At 50.6% G+C, this 14336-nt stretch overlaps 21 non-coding genes and 23 pseudogenes across 21 annotated transcripts; all 44 read right to left on the bottom strand.

Moving 5' to 3' along the window:
- Nucleotides 1-3287: 3287 nt before the first annotated feature.
- On the bottom strand, nucleotides 3288-3406 carry LOC143944620 (5S ribosomal RNA). The gene has a single exon (XR_013265044.1). It is a non-coding gene; the product is annotated as a 5S ribosomal RNA (ribosomal RNA).
- A 109-nt stretch (nucleotides 3407-3515) lies between these two features.
- LOC143946910 (5S ribosomal RNA) lies at nucleotides 3516-3634 on the bottom strand (annotated as a pseudogene).
- Nucleotides 3635-3743: 109 nt separating this feature from the next.
- LOC143944066 (5S ribosomal RNA) lies at nucleotides 3744-3862 on the bottom strand (annotated as a pseudogene).
- Nucleotides 3863-3971: 109 nt separating this feature from the next.
- LOC143945865 (5S ribosomal RNA) lies at nucleotides 3972-4090 on the bottom strand (annotated as a pseudogene).
- A 326-nt stretch (nucleotides 4091-4416) lies between these two features.
- Nucleotides 4417-4535, bottom strand: LOC143953331 (5S ribosomal RNA). The gene has a single exon (XR_013268423.1). It is a non-coding gene; the product is annotated as a 5S ribosomal RNA (ribosomal RNA).
- A 109-nt stretch (nucleotides 4536-4644) lies between these two features.
- Nucleotides 4645-4763, bottom strand: LOC143952275 (5S ribosomal RNA). The gene has a single exon (XR_013267468.1). It is a non-coding gene; the product is annotated as a 5S ribosomal RNA (ribosomal RNA).
- A 326-nt stretch (nucleotides 4764-5089) lies between these two features.
- LOC143944390 (5S ribosomal RNA) lies at nucleotides 5090-5208 on the bottom strand (annotated as a pseudogene).
- A 109-nt stretch (nucleotides 5209-5317) lies between these two features.
- On the bottom strand, nucleotides 5318-5436 carry LOC143954487 (5S ribosomal RNA). Its single transcript, XR_013269474.1, has one exon. It is a non-coding gene; the product is annotated as a 5S ribosomal RNA (ribosomal RNA).
- Nucleotides 5437-5545: 109 nt separating this feature from the next.
- Nucleotides 5546-5664, bottom strand: LOC143945748 (5S ribosomal RNA; annotated as a pseudogene).
- A 326-nt stretch (nucleotides 5665-5990) lies between these two features.
- LOC143946191 (5S ribosomal RNA) lies at nucleotides 5991-6109 on the bottom strand (annotated as a pseudogene).
- Nucleotides 6110-6218: 109 nt separating this feature from the next.
- On the bottom strand, nucleotides 6219-6337 carry LOC143948216 (5S ribosomal RNA; annotated as a pseudogene).
- Nucleotides 6338-6446: 109 nt separating this feature from the next.
- Nucleotides 6447-6565, bottom strand: LOC143953685 (5S ribosomal RNA). The gene has a single exon (XR_013268744.1). It is a non-coding gene; the product is annotated as a 5S ribosomal RNA (ribosomal RNA).
- A 109-nt stretch (nucleotides 6566-6674) lies between these two features.
- LOC143952189 (5S ribosomal RNA) lies at nucleotides 6675-6793 on the bottom strand. Its single transcript, XR_013267390.1, has one exon. It is a non-coding gene; the product is annotated as a 5S ribosomal RNA (ribosomal RNA).
- A 109-nt stretch (nucleotides 6794-6902) lies between these two features.
- On the bottom strand, nucleotides 6903-7021 carry LOC143951553 (5S ribosomal RNA). Its single transcript, XR_013266814.1, has one exon. It is a non-coding gene; the product is annotated as a 5S ribosomal RNA (ribosomal RNA).
- A 109-nt stretch (nucleotides 7022-7130) lies between these two features.
- On the bottom strand, nucleotides 7131-7249 carry LOC143946686 (5S ribosomal RNA; annotated as a pseudogene).
- A 326-nt stretch (nucleotides 7250-7575) lies between these two features.
- On the bottom strand, nucleotides 7576-7694 carry LOC143945620 (5S ribosomal RNA; annotated as a pseudogene).
- A 109-nt stretch (nucleotides 7695-7803) lies between these two features.
- Nucleotides 7804-7922, bottom strand: LOC143948258 (5S ribosomal RNA). The gene has a single exon (XR_013265380.1). It is a non-coding gene; the product is annotated as a 5S ribosomal RNA (ribosomal RNA).
- A 109-nt stretch (nucleotides 7923-8031) lies between these two features.
- Nucleotides 8032-8150, bottom strand: LOC143954106 (5S ribosomal RNA). Its single transcript, XR_013269127.1, has one exon. It is a non-coding gene; the product is annotated as a 5S ribosomal RNA (ribosomal RNA).
- A 109-nt stretch (nucleotides 8151-8259) lies between these two features.
- Nucleotides 8260-8378, bottom strand: LOC143951343 (5S ribosomal RNA). Its single transcript, XR_013266624.1, has one exon. It is a non-coding gene; the product is annotated as a 5S ribosomal RNA (ribosomal RNA).
- A 109-nt stretch (nucleotides 8379-8487) lies between these two features.
- On the bottom strand, nucleotides 8488-8606 carry LOC143950303 (5S ribosomal RNA). Its single transcript, XR_013265717.1, has one exon. It is a non-coding gene; the product is annotated as a 5S ribosomal RNA (ribosomal RNA).
- Nucleotides 8607-8715: 109 nt separating this feature from the next.
- Nucleotides 8716-8834, bottom strand: LOC143944355 (5S ribosomal RNA; annotated as a pseudogene).
- A 109-nt stretch (nucleotides 8835-8943) lies between these two features.
- LOC143946597 (5S ribosomal RNA) lies at nucleotides 8944-9062 on the bottom strand (annotated as a pseudogene).
- Nucleotides 9063-9171: 109 nt separating this feature from the next.
- On the bottom strand, nucleotides 9172-9290 carry LOC143943658 (5S ribosomal RNA; annotated as a pseudogene).
- Nucleotides 9291-9399: 109 nt separating this feature from the next.
- Nucleotides 9400-9518, bottom strand: LOC143950601 (5S ribosomal RNA). Its single transcript, XR_013265953.1, has one exon. It is a non-coding gene; the product is annotated as a 5S ribosomal RNA (ribosomal RNA).
- A 109-nt stretch (nucleotides 9519-9627) lies between these two features.
- Nucleotides 9628-9746, bottom strand: LOC143954363 (5S ribosomal RNA). Its single transcript, XR_013269362.1, has one exon. It is a non-coding gene; the product is annotated as a 5S ribosomal RNA (ribosomal RNA).
- A 109-nt stretch (nucleotides 9747-9855) lies between these two features.
- Nucleotides 9856-9974, bottom strand: LOC143947425 (5S ribosomal RNA; annotated as a pseudogene).
- A 326-nt stretch (nucleotides 9975-10300) lies between these two features.
- On the bottom strand, nucleotides 10301-10419 carry LOC143948979 (5S ribosomal RNA; annotated as a pseudogene).
- A 109-nt stretch (nucleotides 10420-10528) lies between these two features.
- LOC143948214 (5S ribosomal RNA) lies at nucleotides 10529-10647 on the bottom strand (annotated as a pseudogene).
- A 109-nt stretch (nucleotides 10648-10756) lies between these two features.
- On the bottom strand, nucleotides 10757-10875 carry LOC143953684 (5S ribosomal RNA). Its single transcript, XR_013268743.1, has one exon. It is a non-coding gene; the product is annotated as a 5S ribosomal RNA (ribosomal RNA).
- A 109-nt stretch (nucleotides 10876-10984) lies between these two features.
- Nucleotides 10985-11103, bottom strand: LOC143946176 (5S ribosomal RNA). Its single transcript, XR_013265187.1, has one exon. It is a non-coding gene; the product is annotated as a 5S ribosomal RNA (ribosomal RNA).
- Nucleotides 11104-11212: 109 nt separating this feature from the next.
- Nucleotides 11213-11331, bottom strand: LOC143953738 (5S ribosomal RNA). Its single transcript, XR_013268792.1, has one exon. It is a non-coding gene; the product is annotated as a 5S ribosomal RNA (ribosomal RNA).
- Nucleotides 11332-11440: 109 nt separating this feature from the next.
- Nucleotides 11441-11559, bottom strand: LOC143954975 (5S ribosomal RNA; annotated as a pseudogene).
- Nucleotides 11560-11669: 110 nt separating this feature from the next.
- Nucleotides 11670-11788, bottom strand: LOC143953795 (5S ribosomal RNA). Its single transcript, XR_013268844.1, has one exon. It is a non-coding gene; the product is annotated as a 5S ribosomal RNA (ribosomal RNA).
- Nucleotides 11789-11897: 109 nt separating this feature from the next.
- Nucleotides 11898-12016, bottom strand: LOC143945129 (5S ribosomal RNA; annotated as a pseudogene).
- A 110-nt stretch (nucleotides 12017-12126) lies between these two features.
- Nucleotides 12127-12245, bottom strand: LOC143944019 (5S ribosomal RNA; annotated as a pseudogene).
- Nucleotides 12246-12354: 109 nt separating this feature from the next.
- Nucleotides 12355-12473, bottom strand: LOC143945341 (5S ribosomal RNA; annotated as a pseudogene).
- Nucleotides 12474-12583: 110 nt separating this feature from the next.
- On the bottom strand, nucleotides 12584-12702 carry LOC143953794 (5S ribosomal RNA). The gene has a single exon (XR_013268843.1). It is a non-coding gene; the product is annotated as a 5S ribosomal RNA (ribosomal RNA).
- A 109-nt stretch (nucleotides 12703-12811) lies between these two features.
- On the bottom strand, nucleotides 12812-12930 carry LOC143945127 (5S ribosomal RNA; annotated as a pseudogene).
- Nucleotides 12931-13040: 110 nt separating this feature from the next.
- On the bottom strand, nucleotides 13041-13159 carry LOC143954556 (5S ribosomal RNA). The gene has a single exon (XR_013269536.1). It is a non-coding gene; the product is annotated as a 5S ribosomal RNA (ribosomal RNA).
- A 109-nt stretch (nucleotides 13160-13268) lies between these two features.
- Nucleotides 13269-13387, bottom strand: LOC143953774 (5S ribosomal RNA). The gene has a single exon (XR_013268825.1). It is a non-coding gene; the product is annotated as a 5S ribosomal RNA (ribosomal RNA).
- A 109-nt stretch (nucleotides 13388-13496) lies between these two features.
- LOC143943445 (5S ribosomal RNA) lies at nucleotides 13497-13615 on the bottom strand (annotated as a pseudogene).
- A 109-nt stretch (nucleotides 13616-13724) lies between these two features.
- Nucleotides 13725-13843, bottom strand: LOC143945393 (5S ribosomal RNA; annotated as a pseudogene).
- Nucleotides 13844-13952: 109 nt separating this feature from the next.
- Nucleotides 13953-14071, bottom strand: LOC143954515 (5S ribosomal RNA). The gene has a single exon (XR_013269500.1). It is a non-coding gene; the product is annotated as a 5S ribosomal RNA (ribosomal RNA).
- A 109-nt stretch (nucleotides 14072-14180) lies between these two features.
- On the bottom strand, nucleotides 14181-14299 carry LOC143944298 (5S ribosomal RNA; annotated as a pseudogene).
- Nucleotides 14300-14336: the final 37 nt, after the last annotated feature.

Raw genomic sequence — 14336 nt, 5'->3', positions numbered from 1 at the left:
CCGTGAATCTTTTCTTCCATGGTCTGTTGCAAAAGGGCTAGATCTGAGATAATCAAGTCAATCCTGGAATAGGAGTTATGTGGGGCTGAAAAGTGCGCATAGTCACGTTCAGAGGCATTCATGCCGGTTTCATACAGGTTGGAGACCTTGATGAATGTTTTGGTCTCCTACCTGTGTATTCCTTTAGAGGAGGAGCAGTCCATGGACTTATTTATTACACAATTCAAGTTGCCACATAGAAGTAAAGCGCCTCTACTATGTTTTTGTATACGCTGGTAGAGAGATTTTAAAAATGATGCTTGTCCTGTATTGGGTGCATACAGGTTAACTATAGTGTACAATGTGTTGTTTAGCTCACATATCAGGATGATGTATCTACCTTTTGGGTCCATTAAGACTTCATGTTGAGTGAATGCTATATTTTTATGCACTGCAATTAGCGTGCCCCTTTTTTTGGATGTGGCAGATGCACAGGGCCGTTTTTAAGGCAGGGCAAAAGGGGCAGCTGCCCTGGGCCCTGTCATTGTTGTGGGGCCCAAAGCAGCTGCCTCATACTTGCCAACTATCCTGGTTTAAATTCCCTTGTCCCTTGAGGTTTTAGTCCTGTGTTGTGTCCCAATATCTCAGTGTGAAGTGCTGCTACTAATGCTGCCCAGCTCTGCCCTATTGTGTACAGATGACTCACCTGCAGACCCTGTGTTTACATGTAAATATCAGCGGTTGGTGGCATTGATATATCATGCCCCCCTGAGGTCATATCCACAGTAATCTCTAGCAACCAATCAACAAGCAGAAATCATGTGCTGTAACCTCTAGAAACTAATTATTGAGCCGCGCTGTAAGCTCTAGCAACCAGTAAGCGGTAATGATACATTAACCTCTGGCAACCAATCACAATAGCTGCCTGATCTGATTCAGTAAACTGATTTGGAGTCTAACCGCTAATTATTGTATGTCTCAGAGCAGGTGAAGAGTGAAACTGCATGGGGGGGGGGGGCCAAGAAAAGATTTGCCCAGGGTCCAATCAATATTAAAGATGGCCCTGCACATGCCTGGAATATACCGTATGTGGATAAGATTTGTCTGTGCATTTGGGTTGGTTGTTTTTTTAAAAGTGGGTCTCCTGAACACACAGAATGTCTCCTTTCAGCTTTTTTACTTCTTGCCATATTGCTCTCTTTTTAATGGGCTGTTTAACCCATTCACATTAATCAAAATTAATTTAATGGTCATTTGTAGTCCATGGGATCAATGCTAAATATGTAGCAATGGCAATAAATGTAGAGTGCAATATTTTTCTTTTACCTGTAGGTGGCAGCATTGGGTAGGAGTGGAAATGCTGGTAGGTGGAATTTCTGATTACTTCTGCTTGGTCTGTACTTTTATACAGGGTCCCAGGCAGACGTTCTTTGCAGCTTAGTGGTGCATATGAAATACAGAAAACTGAAAGAAAAATAACAAAAAAAACAAGTGCAACGGGCATAACAAAACAGTATGTGCCTATTTCAGTTAAGTGCATATATGCTGTGAGAATTTACTTGCTTTTATGAAGGTTACCTCCTTCATTTCCCATGGATAGCTTTCTGCCACTCCTGCGGGAGTTTATGAGATGGTGGTGGAGTGTGGGGGGCCCTCATCATCCGGAAGAAGCTTCCATTGCCTGGCTAGCTTTATGCCATATTCAAGTTTGTTTTGTTGTCTTGTGACTATGATTTTAGTTCGAAATCCCCAGGTATAAGGAATTTTATTATTCTGCAGGAGTTTTGTCAGTGTTGCTAGGTTCCTGTGGGCTTGCATAGTGTGTTGCGAGATGTCACTATAGACAGAGATGTCAGCATAGGGGTCAGGTAATGGGGAGTGTTTCCTGGAAAATCTTATAAATTCTTCTTTCACATGGGAAAAATGGCTAAGTACAAAAACGTCCCCGGGGACATTATCTGGTAAGTGCTTTGGTTTGGTTAAGCGATGTGCACGATCTACAATCATTGTGGGCTGCAGCAAACTCCTCCATCTTGTCCTCAGTGTGGGATACTCTCTCGCCTATGGCAGTCACTTCAGATATAAGCTGAGTTGTGCATTCCATCAAATCCATGTGCAGAGAGCCCATGAGGGTCACTAACATGTCTTTCATTTGGGTGTCAGTTAATGGTTGGTCCAGGGTAGGGAAGTCATGCATTTGTTCTATGAACTCCTTAGTGCTGTCCTGTGACATGTCATGTCCCCCTTGCTCACCTGGGTACTTGTGGTCCTCCGACTGCTTTTGTGACGCTTTTTGTGGGCTCTGCACATGTTCCTGTGGAGGGCCTCCGGGTTTTCCCCCGGGGATGATGCCTGGTACCAGCTGTCCTTACTAGAGACCTGTTCGTTGCCGCCGTGGCCTTGCCACGAGTTATAGGCCTCGGCGCCATCTTGTGACCCACAAGTTTCCAGTCTGAAGAAATCTGTCAGCTTTTTTTGTCCCCTCCCGGTTTTTCTTTTGTACATTTTGCCGGCTGAGGTTAGCTGGGATGGAGGGTAGTTGGTACCTTCTCACAATGCTGTCTGGCGTCGCTGACAGTCGCTGGATTGCACTGGATACTCCGGGAGCTCTCTCCTCACACTGCTATCAATTCGGCTGCTGGCCAAGCCCCCCTTCACAGGAAATCTATGCTGCTTTCAAATTCCTTACTTCTGTCCATATCACTGTGATGTTTGTTTTTATTTTCTTATTGTCCATACTAAAATTATGAGCTGTTTTTTTCTTTATAGCCATGATCCCCTGCTCTCTTGTTGTATCTTGTAGTCTGTCTTTGGTGGGAGAAGTTTGTTCTGTCAGACATGTGTTCCTCCTATGCAATCCAGGCTGCTTAATTGGCAATAATATCCCCACCTAACTCAGTATAAATTTAGGCCTCTTCTAGGGGATGCACAGGCAGGGGGTTGCACAGGCTGGGATTGCATTGCATTGGCAACTATCATATTGGATTAAGTATTACACTTCCGCTCAGCACTTCAGCGAGTGCACAAAGCGAAAATCCACAACAGACTTCTGCAGAACAGTAAACAGACTACAGGTGACTTTATTCCCCATAGAACATCTCTCATCCTTCTGCTTCTCCTAATGTCTAGAGGGCCCGACCCTGCTTAGCATCCGAGATCAGACGAGATCGAGCGCATTCAGGGTGATGTGGCCGTAGGCGATCTTGCACCCTACTTACAACTCTCTTGACAAAAGCCAAGGTGGTCACCTCGGGCAATCGAGAGGAAAAATACAGCAGGTCGCCAAAGCCAACAACATAATGGAAAAAAGCCTACGGCACCTGGTATTCCCAGGCGGTCTCCCATCCAGGTACTAACCAGGCTCGACCCTGCTTAGCATCCGAGATCAGACGAGATCAAGCGCATTCAGGGTGATGTGGCCGTAGGCGATCTTGCACCCTACTTACAACTCTCTTGACAAAAGCCAAGGTGGTCACCTCAGGCAATCGAGAGGAAAAATACAGCAGGTCGCCAAAGCCAACAACATAATGGAAAAAAGCCTACGGCACCTGGTATTCCCAGGCGGTCTGCCATCCAGGTACTAACCAGGCCCGACTCTGCATAACATCCGAGATCAGACAAGATCGAGCGCATTCAGGGTGATGTGGCCATAGGCAATCTTGCACCCTAGTTAAAACTCTCTTGACAAAAGCCAAGGTGGTCACCTCGGGCAATCGAGAGGAAAAATACAGCAGGTCGCCAAAGCCAACAACATAATGGAAAAAAGCCTACGGCACCTGGTATTCCCAGGCGGTCTCCCATCCAGGTAATAACCAGGCCCGACCCTGCTTAGCATCCGAGATCAGACGAGATCGAGCGCAGTCAGGGTGATGTGGCTGTAGGCGATCTTGCACCCTACTTACAACTCTCTTGACAAAAGCCAAGGTGGTCACCTCGGGCAATAGAGAGGAAACATACAGCAGGTCGCCAAAGCCAACAACATAATGGAAAAAAGCCTACGGCACCTGGTATTCCCAGGCGGTCTCCCATCCAGGTACTAACCAGGCCCGACCCTGCTTAGCATCCGAGATCAGACGATATCGAGCGCATTCAGGGTGATGTGGCTGTAGGGGATCTTGCACCTTACTTACAACTCTCTTGACAAAAGCCAAGGTGGTCACCTAGGGGAATCGAGAGGAAAAATACAGCAGGTCGCCAAAGCCAACAACATAATGGAAAAACGCCTACGGCACCTGGTATTCCCAGACGGTCTCCCATCCAGGTACGACCCTGCTTAGCATCCGAGATCAGACAAGATTGAGCGCATTCAGGGTGATGTGGCCGTAGGCAATCTTGCACCCTACTTACAACTCTCTTGACAAAAGCCAAGGTGGTCACCTCGGGCAATCAAGAGGAAAAATACAGCAGGTCGCCAAAGCCAACAACATAATGGAAAAAAGCCTACGGCACCTGGTATTCCCAGGCGGTCTCCCATCCAAGTACTAACCAGGCCCTACCCTGCTTAGCATCCGAGATTAGACGAGATCGAGCGCATTCATGGTGATGTGGCCGTAGGCGATCTTGCACCCTAGTTACAACTCTCTTGACAAAAGCCAAGGTGGTCACCTCAGGCAATCGAGAGGAAAAATACAGCAGGTCGCCAAAGCCAACAACATAATGGAAAAAAGCCTACGGCACCTGGTATTCCCAGGCGGTCTCCCATCCAGGTACTAACCAGGCCCGACCCCGCTTAGCATCCGAGATCAGACGAGATCGAGCGCATTCAGGGTGATGTGGCTGTAGGCGACCTTGCACCCTACTTACAACTCTCTTGACAAAAGCCAAGGTGGTCACCTCGGGCAATCGAGAGGAAAAATACAGCAGGTCGCCAAAGCTAACAACATAATGGAAAAAAGCCTACCGCACCTGGTATTCCCAGGCGGTCTCCCATCCAGGTATGACCCTGCTTAGCATCCGAGATCAGACGAGATCGAGCGCATTCAGGGTGATGTGGCCGTAGGCGATCTTACACCTTACTTACAACTCTCTTGACAAAAGCCAAGGTGGTCACCTCGGGCAATCGAGAGGAAAAATACAGCAGGTCGCCAAAGCCAACAACATAATGGAAAAAAGCCTACCGCACCTGGTATTCCCAGGCGGTCTCCCATCCAGGTACTAACCAGGCCCGACCCTGCTTAGCATCCAAGATCAGACGAGATCGAGCGCATTCAGCGTGATGTGGCCGTAGGCGATCTTGCACCCTACTTACAACTCTCTTGACAAAAGCCAAGGTGGTCACCTCGGGCAATCGAGAGAAAAAATACAGCAGGTCGCCAAAGCCAACAACATAATGGAAAAAAGCCTACGGCACCTGGTATTCCCAGGCGGTCTCCCATCCAGGTACTAACCAGGCCCGACCCTGCTTAGCATCCGAGATCAGATGAGATCGAGCGCATTCAGGGTGATGTGGCCGTAGGCGATCTTGCACCCTACTTACAACTCTCTTGACAAAAGCCAAGGTGGTCACCTCGGGCAATCAAGAAGAAAAATACAGCAGGTCGCCAAAACCAACAACATAATGGAAAAAAGCCTACGGCACCTGGTATTCCCAGGCGGTCTCCCATGCAGGTACTAACCAGGCCCGACCCTGCTTAGCATCCGAGATCAGACAAGATCTAACGCATTCAGGGTGATGTGGCCGTAGGCGATCTTGCACCCTACTTACAACTCTCTTGACAAAAGCCAAGGTGGTCACCTCGGGCAATCGAGAGGAAAAATACAGCAGGTCGCCAAAGCCAACAACATAATGGAAAAAAGCCTACGGCACCTGGTATTCCCAGGCGGCCTCCCATCCAGATACGACCCTGCTTAGCATCCAAGATCAGACGAGATCGAGCGCATTCAGGGTGATGTGGCCGTAGGCGATCTTGCACCTTACTTACAACTCTCTTGACAAAAGCCAAGGTGGTCACCTTGGGCAATCGAGAGGAAAAATACAGCAGGTCGCCAAAGCCAACAACATAATGGAAAGAAGCCTACGGCACCTGGTATTCCCAGGCGATCTCCCATCCAGGTACTAACCAGGCCCGACCCTGCTTAGCATCCGAGATCAGACAAGATTGAGCGCATTCAGGGTGATGTGGCCATAAGCGATCTTGCACCCTACTTACAACTCTCTTGACAAAAGCCAAGGTGGTCACCTCGGGCAATCGAGAGGAAAAATACAGCAGGTCGCCAAAGCCAACAACATAATGGAAAAAAGCCTACGGCACCTGTTATTCCCAGGCGGTCTCCCAACCAGGTACTAACCAGTCCCGACCTTGCTTAGCATCCGAGATCAGACGAGATTGAGAGCATTCAGGGTGATGTGGCCGTAGGAGATCTTGCACCCTACTTACAACTCTCTTGACAAAAGCCAAGGTGGTCACCTCGGGCATTTGAGAGGAAAAATACAGCAGGTCGCCAAAGCCAACAACATAATGGAAAAAAGCCTACGGCACCTGGTATTCCCAGGCGGTCTCCCATCCAGGTACTAACCAGGCCCGACGCTGCTTAGCGTCCGAGATCAGACGAGATCGAGCACATTCAGGGTGATGTGGCCATAGGCAATCTTGCACAATACTTACAACTCTCTTGACAAAAGCCAAGGTGGTCACCTCGGGCAATCGAGAGGAAAAATACAGCAGGTCGCCAAAGCCAACAACATAATGGAAAAAAGCCTACGGCACCTGGTATTCCCAGGCGGTCTCCTATCCAGGTACTAACCAGGCCCGACCCTGCTTAGCATCCGAGATCAGACGAGATCGAGCGCATTCAGGGTGATGTGGCCATAGGCAATCTTGCACCCTAGTTACAACTCTCTTGACAAAAGCCAAGGTGATCACCTCGGGCAATTGAGAGGAAAAATACAGCAGGTCGCCAAAGCCAACAACATAATGGAAAAAAGCCTACGGCACCTGGTATTCCCAGGCGGTCTCCCATCCAGGTACTAACCAGGCCCGACCCTGCTTAGCATGCGAGATCAGACGAGATCGAGCGCAGTCAGGGTGATGTGGCCGTAGGCGATCTTGCACCCTACTTACAACTCTCTTGACAAAAGCCAAGGTGGTCACCTCGGGCAATAGAGAGGAAAAATACAGTAGGTCGCCAAAGCCAACAACATAATGGAAAAAAGCCTACGGCACCTGGTATTCCCAGGCGGTCTCCCATCCAGGTACTAACCAGGCCTGACCCCGCTTAGCATCCGAGATCAGACGAGATCGAGCGCATTCAGGGTGATGTGGCAATAGATGATCTTGCACCCTACTTACAACTCTCTTGACAAAAGCCAAGGTGGTCACCTCGGGCAATCGAGAGGAAAAATACAGCAGGTCGCCAAAGCCAACAACATAATGGAAAAACGCCTACGGCACCTGGTATTCCCAGGCGGTCTCCCATCCAGGTATGACCCTGCTTAGCATCCGAGATCAGACGAGATCGAGCGCATTCAGGGTGATGTGGCCGTAGGCGATCTTGCACCTTACTTACAACTCTCTTGACAAAAGCCAAGGTGGTCACCTCGGGCAATCGAGAGGAAAAATACAGCAGGTCGTCAAAGCCAACAACATAATGGAAAAAAGCCTACCACACCTGGTATTCCCAGGCGGTCTCCCATCCAGGTATTAACCAGGCCCGACCCTGCTTAGCATCCAAGATCAGACGAGATCGAGCGCATTCAGGGTGATGTGGCCGTAGGCAATCTTGCACCCTACTTACAACTCTCTTGACAAAAGCCAAGGTGGTCACCTCGGGCAATCGAGAGGAAAAATACAGCAGGTCGCCAAAGCCAACAACATAATGGAAAAAAGCCTACGGCACCTGGTATTCCCAGGCGGTCTCCCATCCAGGTACTAACCAGGCCCAACCCTGCTTAGCATCCGAGATCAGACGAGATCGAGCGCATTCAGGGTGATGTGGCCGTAGGCGATCTCGCACCCTACTTACAACTCTCTTGACAAAAGCGAAGGTGGTCACCTCGGGCACTCGAGAGGAAAAATACAGCAGGTCGCCAAAGCTAACAACATAATGGAAAAAAGCCTACGGCACCTGGTATTCCCAGGCGGTCTCCCATCCAGGTACTAACCAGGCCCGACCCTGCTTAAGATCCGAGATCAGATGAGATTGAGCGCATTCAGGGTGATGTGGCCGTAGGCGATCTTGCACCCTACTTACAACTCTCTTGACAAAAGCAAAGGTGGTCACCTCGGGCAATCGAGAGGAAAAATACAGCAGGTCGCCAAAGCCAACAACATAATGGAAAAAAGCCTACGGCACCTGGTATTCCCAGGCGGTCTCCCATCCAGGTACTAACCAGGCCCGACCCTGCTTAGCATCCGAGATCAGACGAGATCGAGCGCATTCAGGGTGATGTGGCCATAGGTGATCTTGCACCCTACTTACAACTCTCTTGACAAAAGCCAAGGTGGTCACCTCGGGCAATCGAGAGGAAAAATACAGCAGGTCGCCAAAGCCAACAACATAATGGAAAAAAGCCTACGGCACCTAGTATTCCCAGGCGGTCTCCCATCCAGGTACTAACCAGGCCCGACCCTGCTTAGCATCCGAGATCAGACGAGATCGAGTGCAATCAGGGTGATGTGGCCGTAGGCGATCTTGCATCCCATTTACAACTCTCTTGACAAAAGCCAAGGTGGTCACCTCGGGCAATCGAGAGGAAAAATACAGCAGGTCGCCAAAGCCAACAACATAATGGAAAAAAGCCGACGGCACATGGTATTCCCAGGCGGTCTACCATCCGAGTACTAACCAGGCCCGACCCTGCTTAGCATCCGAGTTCAGACGAGATCGAGCGCAATCAGGGTGATGTGGCCGTAGGCAATCTTGCACCCTACTCACAACTCTCTTGACAAAAGCCAAGGTAGTCACCTCAGGCAATCGAGAGGAAAAATACAGCAGGTCGCCAAAGCCAACAACATAATGGAAAAAAGCCGACGGCACATGGTATTCCCAGGCGGTCTCCCATCCAGGTACTAACCAGGCCCGACCCTGCTTAGCATCCAAGATCAGACGAGATCGAGCGCAACCAGGGTGATGTGGCCGTAGCCGATCTTGCACCCTACTCACAACTCTCTTGACAAAAGCCAAGGTAGTCACCTCGGGCAATCGAGAGGAAAAATACAGCAGGTCGCCAAAGCCAACAACATAATGGAAAAAAGCCTACGGCACCTGGTATTCCCAGACGGTCTCCCATCCAGGTACTAACCAGGCCCGACGCTGCTTAGCATCCGAGATCAGACGAGATCGAGCGCATTCAGGGTGATGTGGCTGTAGGCGATCTTGCACCCTACTTACAACTCTCTTGACAAAAGCCAAGGTGGTCACCTCAGGCAATCGAGAGGAAAAATACAGCAGGTCGCCAAAGCCAACAACATAATGGAAAAAAGCCTACGGCACCTGGTATTCCCAGGCGGTCTACCATCCAGGTACTAACCAGGCCCGACCCTGCTTAGCATCCGAGATCAGACGAGATCGAGCGCATTCAGGGTGATGTGGCCGTAGGCGATCTTGCACCCTACTCACAACTCTCTTGACAAAAGCCAAGGTGGTCACCTCGGGCAATCGAGAGGAAAAATACAGCAAGTCGCCAAAGCCAACAACATAATGGAAAAAAGCCTACGGCACCTGGTATTCCCAGGCGGTCTCCCATCCAGGTACTAACCAGGCCCGACCCTGCTTAGCATCCGAGATCAGATGAGATCGAGCGCATTCAGGGTGATGTGGCCGTAGGCGATCTTGCACCCTACTTACAACTCTCTTGACAAAAGCCAAGGTGGTCACCTCGGGCAATCAAGAAGAAAAATACAGCAGGTCGCCAAAACCAACAACATAATGGAAAAAAGCCTACGGCACCTGGTATTCCCAGGCGGTCTCCCATGCAGGTACTAACCAGGCCCGACCCTGCTTAGCATCCGAGATCAGACAAGATCTAACGCATTCAGGGTGATGTGGCTGTAGGCGATCTTGCACCCTACTTACAACTCTCTTGACAAAAGCCAAGGTGGTCACCTCGGGCAATCGAGAGGAAAAATACAGCAGGTCGCCAAAGCCAACAACATAATGGAAAAAAGCCTACGGCACCTGGTATTCCCAGGCGGCCTCCCACCCAGATACGACCCTGCTTAGCATCCAAGATCAGACGAGATCGAGCGCATTCAGGGTGATGTGGCCGTAGGCGATCTTGCACCTTACTTACAACTCTCTTGACAAAAGCCAAGGTGGTCACCTTGGGCAATCGAGAGGAAAAATACAGCAGGTCGCCAAAGCCAACAACATAATGGAAAGAAGCCTACGGCACCTGGTATTCCCAGGCGATCTCCCATCCAGGTACTAACCATGCCCGACCCTGCTTAGCATCCGCGATCAGACAAGATTGAGCGCATTCAGGGTGATGTGGCCATAAGCGATCTTGCACCCTACTTACAACTCTCTTGACAAAAGCCAAGGTGGTCACCTCGGGCAATCGAGAGGAAAAATACAGCAGGTCGCCAAAGCCAACAACATAATGGAAAAAAGCCTACGGCACCTGTTATTCCCAGGCGGTCTCCCAACCAGGTACTAACCAGTCCCGACCTTGCTTAGCATCCGAGATCAGACGAGATTGAGAGCATTCAGGGTGATGTGGCCGTAGGAGATCTTGCACCCTACTTACAACTCTCTTGACAAAAGCCAAGGTGGTCACCTCGGGCATTTGAGAGGAAAAATACAGCAGGTCGCCAAAGCCAACAACATAATGGAAAAAAGCCTACGGCACCTGGTATTCCCAGGCGGTCTCCCATCCAGGTACTAACCAGGCCCGACGCTGCTTAGCGTCCGAGATCAGACGAGATCGAGCACATTCAGGGTGATGTGGCCATAGGCAATCTTGCACAATACTTACAACTCTCTTGACAAAAGCCAAGGTGGTCACCTCGGGCAATCGAGAGGAAAAATACAGCAGGTCGCCAAAGCCAACAACATAATGGAAAAAAGCCTACGGCACCTGGTATTCCCAGGCGGTCTCCCATCCAGGTACTAACCAGGCCCGACCCTGCTTAGCATCCGAGATCAGACGAGATCGAGCGCATTCAGGGTGATGTGGCCATAGGCAATCTTGCACCCTAGTTACAACTCTCTTGACAAAAGCCAAGGTGGTCACCTCGGGCAATTGAGAGGAAAAATACAGCAGGTCGCCAAAGCCAACAACATAATGGAAAAAAGCCTACGGCACCTGGTATTCCCAGGCGGTCTCCCATCCAGGTACTAACCAGGCCCGACCCTGCTTAGCATCCAAGATCAGACGAGATCGAGCGCAACCAGGGTGATGTGGCCGTAGTCGATCTTGCACCCTACTCACAACTCTCTTGACAAAAGCCAAGGTAGTCACCTCGGGCAATCGAGAGGAAAAATACAGCAGGTCGCCAAAGCCAACAACATAATGGAAAAAAGCCTACCGCACCTGGTATTCCCAGGCGGTCTCCCATCCAGGTACTAACCAGGCCCGACGCTGCTTAGCATCCGAGATCAGACGAGATCGAGCGCATTCAGGGTGATGTGGCTGTAGGCGATCTTGCACCCTACTTACAACTCTCTTGACAAAAGCCAAGGTGGTCACCTCGGGCAAAACCAGAGGAAAAATACAGCAGGTCGCCAAAGCCAACCACATAATGGAAAAAAGCCTACGGCACCTGGTATTCCCAGGCGGTCTCCCATCTAGGTACTAACCAGGCCTGACCCTGCTTAGCATCCGAGATCAGACGAGATCGAGCGCATTCAGGGTGACGTGGCCGTAGGCGATCTTGCACCCTACTTACAACTCTCTTGACAAAAGCCAAGGTGGTCACCTCGGGCAATCGAGAGGAAAAATACAGCAGGTCGCCAAAGCCAACAACATAATGGAAAAAAGCCAACGGCACCTGGTATTCCCAGGCGGTCGCCCATCCAGGTACTAACCAGGCCCGACGCTGCTTAGCATCCGAGATCAGACGAGATCGAGCTCATTCAGAGTGATGTGGCCATAGGCGATCTTGCACCCTACTTACAACTCTCTTGACAAAAGCCAAGGTGGTCACCTCGGGCAATCGAGATGAAAAATACAGCAGGTCGCCAAAGCCAACAACATAATGGAAAAAAAGCCTACGGCACCTGGTATTCCCAGGCGGTCTCCCAGCCAGGTACTAACCAGGCCCGACCCGGCTTAGCATCCGAGATCAGACGAGATTGAGCGCATTCAGGGTGATGTGGCCGTAGGCGATCTTACACCCTACTTACAACTCTCTTGACAAAAGCCAAGGTGGTCACCTCGGGCAATAGAGAGGAAAAATACAGCAGGTCGCCAAAGCCAACAACATAATGGAAAACAGCCTACGGCACCTGGTATGCCCAGGCGGTCTCCCATCCAGGTACTAACCAGGCCCGACGCTGCTTAGCATCCGAGATCAGACGAGATCGAGCGCATTCAGGGTGATGTGGCTGTAGGCGATCTTGCACCCTACTTACAACTCTCTTGACAAAAGCCAAGGTGGTCACCTCGGGCAAAACCAGAGGAAAAATACAGCAGGTCGCCAAAGCCAACCACATAATGGAAAAAAGCCTACGGCACCTGGTATTCCCAGGCGGTCTCCCATCTAGGTACTAACCAGGCCTGACCCTGCTTAGCATCCGAGATCAGACGAGATCGAGCGCATTCAGGGTGACGTGGCCGTAGGCGATCTTGCACCCTACTTACAACTCTCTTGACAAAAGCCAAGGTGGTCACCTCGGGCAATCGAGAGGAAAAATACAGCAGGTCGCCAAAGCCAACAACATAATGGAAAAAAGCCAACGGCACCTGGTATTCCCAGGCGGTCGCCCATCCAGGTACTAACCAGGCCCGACGCTGCTTAGCATCCGAGATCAGACGAGATCGAGCTCATTCAGAGTGATGTGGCCATAGGCGATCTTGCACCCTACTTACAACTCTCTTGACAAAAGCCAAGGTGGTCACCTCGGGCAATCGAGATGAAAAATACAGCAGGTCGCCAAAGCCAACAACATAATGGAAAAAAAGCCTACGGCACCTGGTATTCCCAGGCGGTCTCCCATCCAGGTACTAACCAGGCCCGACCCGGCTTAGCATCCGAGATCAGACGAGATTGAGCGCATTCAGGGTGATGTGGCCGTAGGCGATCTTGCACCCTACTTACAACTCTCTTGACAAAAGCCAAGGTGGTCACCTCGGGCAATAGAGAGGAAAAATACAGCAGGTCGCCAAAGCCAACAACGTAATGGAAAACAGCCTACGGCACCTGGTATGCCCAGGCGGTCTCCCATCCAGGTACTAACCAGGCCCGACCCTGCTTAGCATCCAAGATCAGACGAGATCGAGCGCATTCAGGGTGATGTGGCCGTAGGCGATGTTCCACCCTACTTACAACTCTCTTGACAAAAGCCAAGGTGGTCACCTCGGGCAACCGAGAGGAAAAATACAGCAGGTCGCCAAAGCCAACAACATAATGGAAAAAAGCCTACGGCACCTGGTACTCCCAGGCGTTCGCCCATCCAGGTACTAACCAGACCCGACCCTGCTTAGCATCCGAGATCAGATGAGATCGAGCGCATTCAGGGTGATGTGGCCGTAGGCGATCTTGCACCCTACTTACAACTCTCTTGACAAAAGCCAAGGTGGTCACCTCGGGCAATCGAGAGGAAAAATACAGCAGGTCGCCAAAGCCAACAACATAATGGAAAAAAGCCTACGGCACCTGGTATTCCCTGGCGGTCTCCCATCCGGGTACTAACCAGGGCCGACCCTGCTTAGCATCCGAGATCAGACGAGATCAAACGCATTCAGGGTGATGTGGCCGTAGGCGATCTTGCACCCTACTTACAACTCTCTTGACAAAAGCCAAGGTGGTCACCTCGGGCAATCGAGAGGAAAAATACAGCAGGTCGCCAAAGCCAACAACATAATGGAAAAAAGCCTACGGCACCTGGTATTCCCAGGCGTTCGCCCATCCAGGTACTAACCAGGCCCGACCCTGCTTAGCATCCGAGATCAGATGAGATCGAGCGCATTCAGGGTGATGTGGCCGTAGGGGATCTTGCACCCTACTTACAACTCTCTTGACAAAAGCCAAGGTGGTCACCTCGGGAAATCGAGAGGAAAAATACAGCAGGTCGCCAAAGCCAACAACATAATGGAAAAAAGCCTACGGCACCTGGTATTCCCAGGCGGTCTCCCATCCGGGTACTAACCAGGGCCGACCCTGCTTAGCATCCGAGATCAGACGAGATCAAACGCATTCAGGGTGATGTGGCCGTAGGCGATCTTGCATCCTACTTACAACTCTCTTGACAAAAGC

This window comes from Lithobates pipiens, unplaced genomic scaffold (assembly GCF_037356315.1).
Source record: "Lithobates pipiens isolate NorthernLeopardFrog02 unplaced genomic scaffold, aLitPip1_a1.2 Scaffold_30, whole genome shotgun sequence".
Taxonomy (NCBI): Eukaryota; Metazoa; Chordata; class Amphibia; order Anura; family Ranidae; genus Lithobates; species Lithobates pipiens.
Note: the sequence above shows the minus strand (reverse complement) of the source record. Positions and strands in the feature narration are given on the sequence as shown.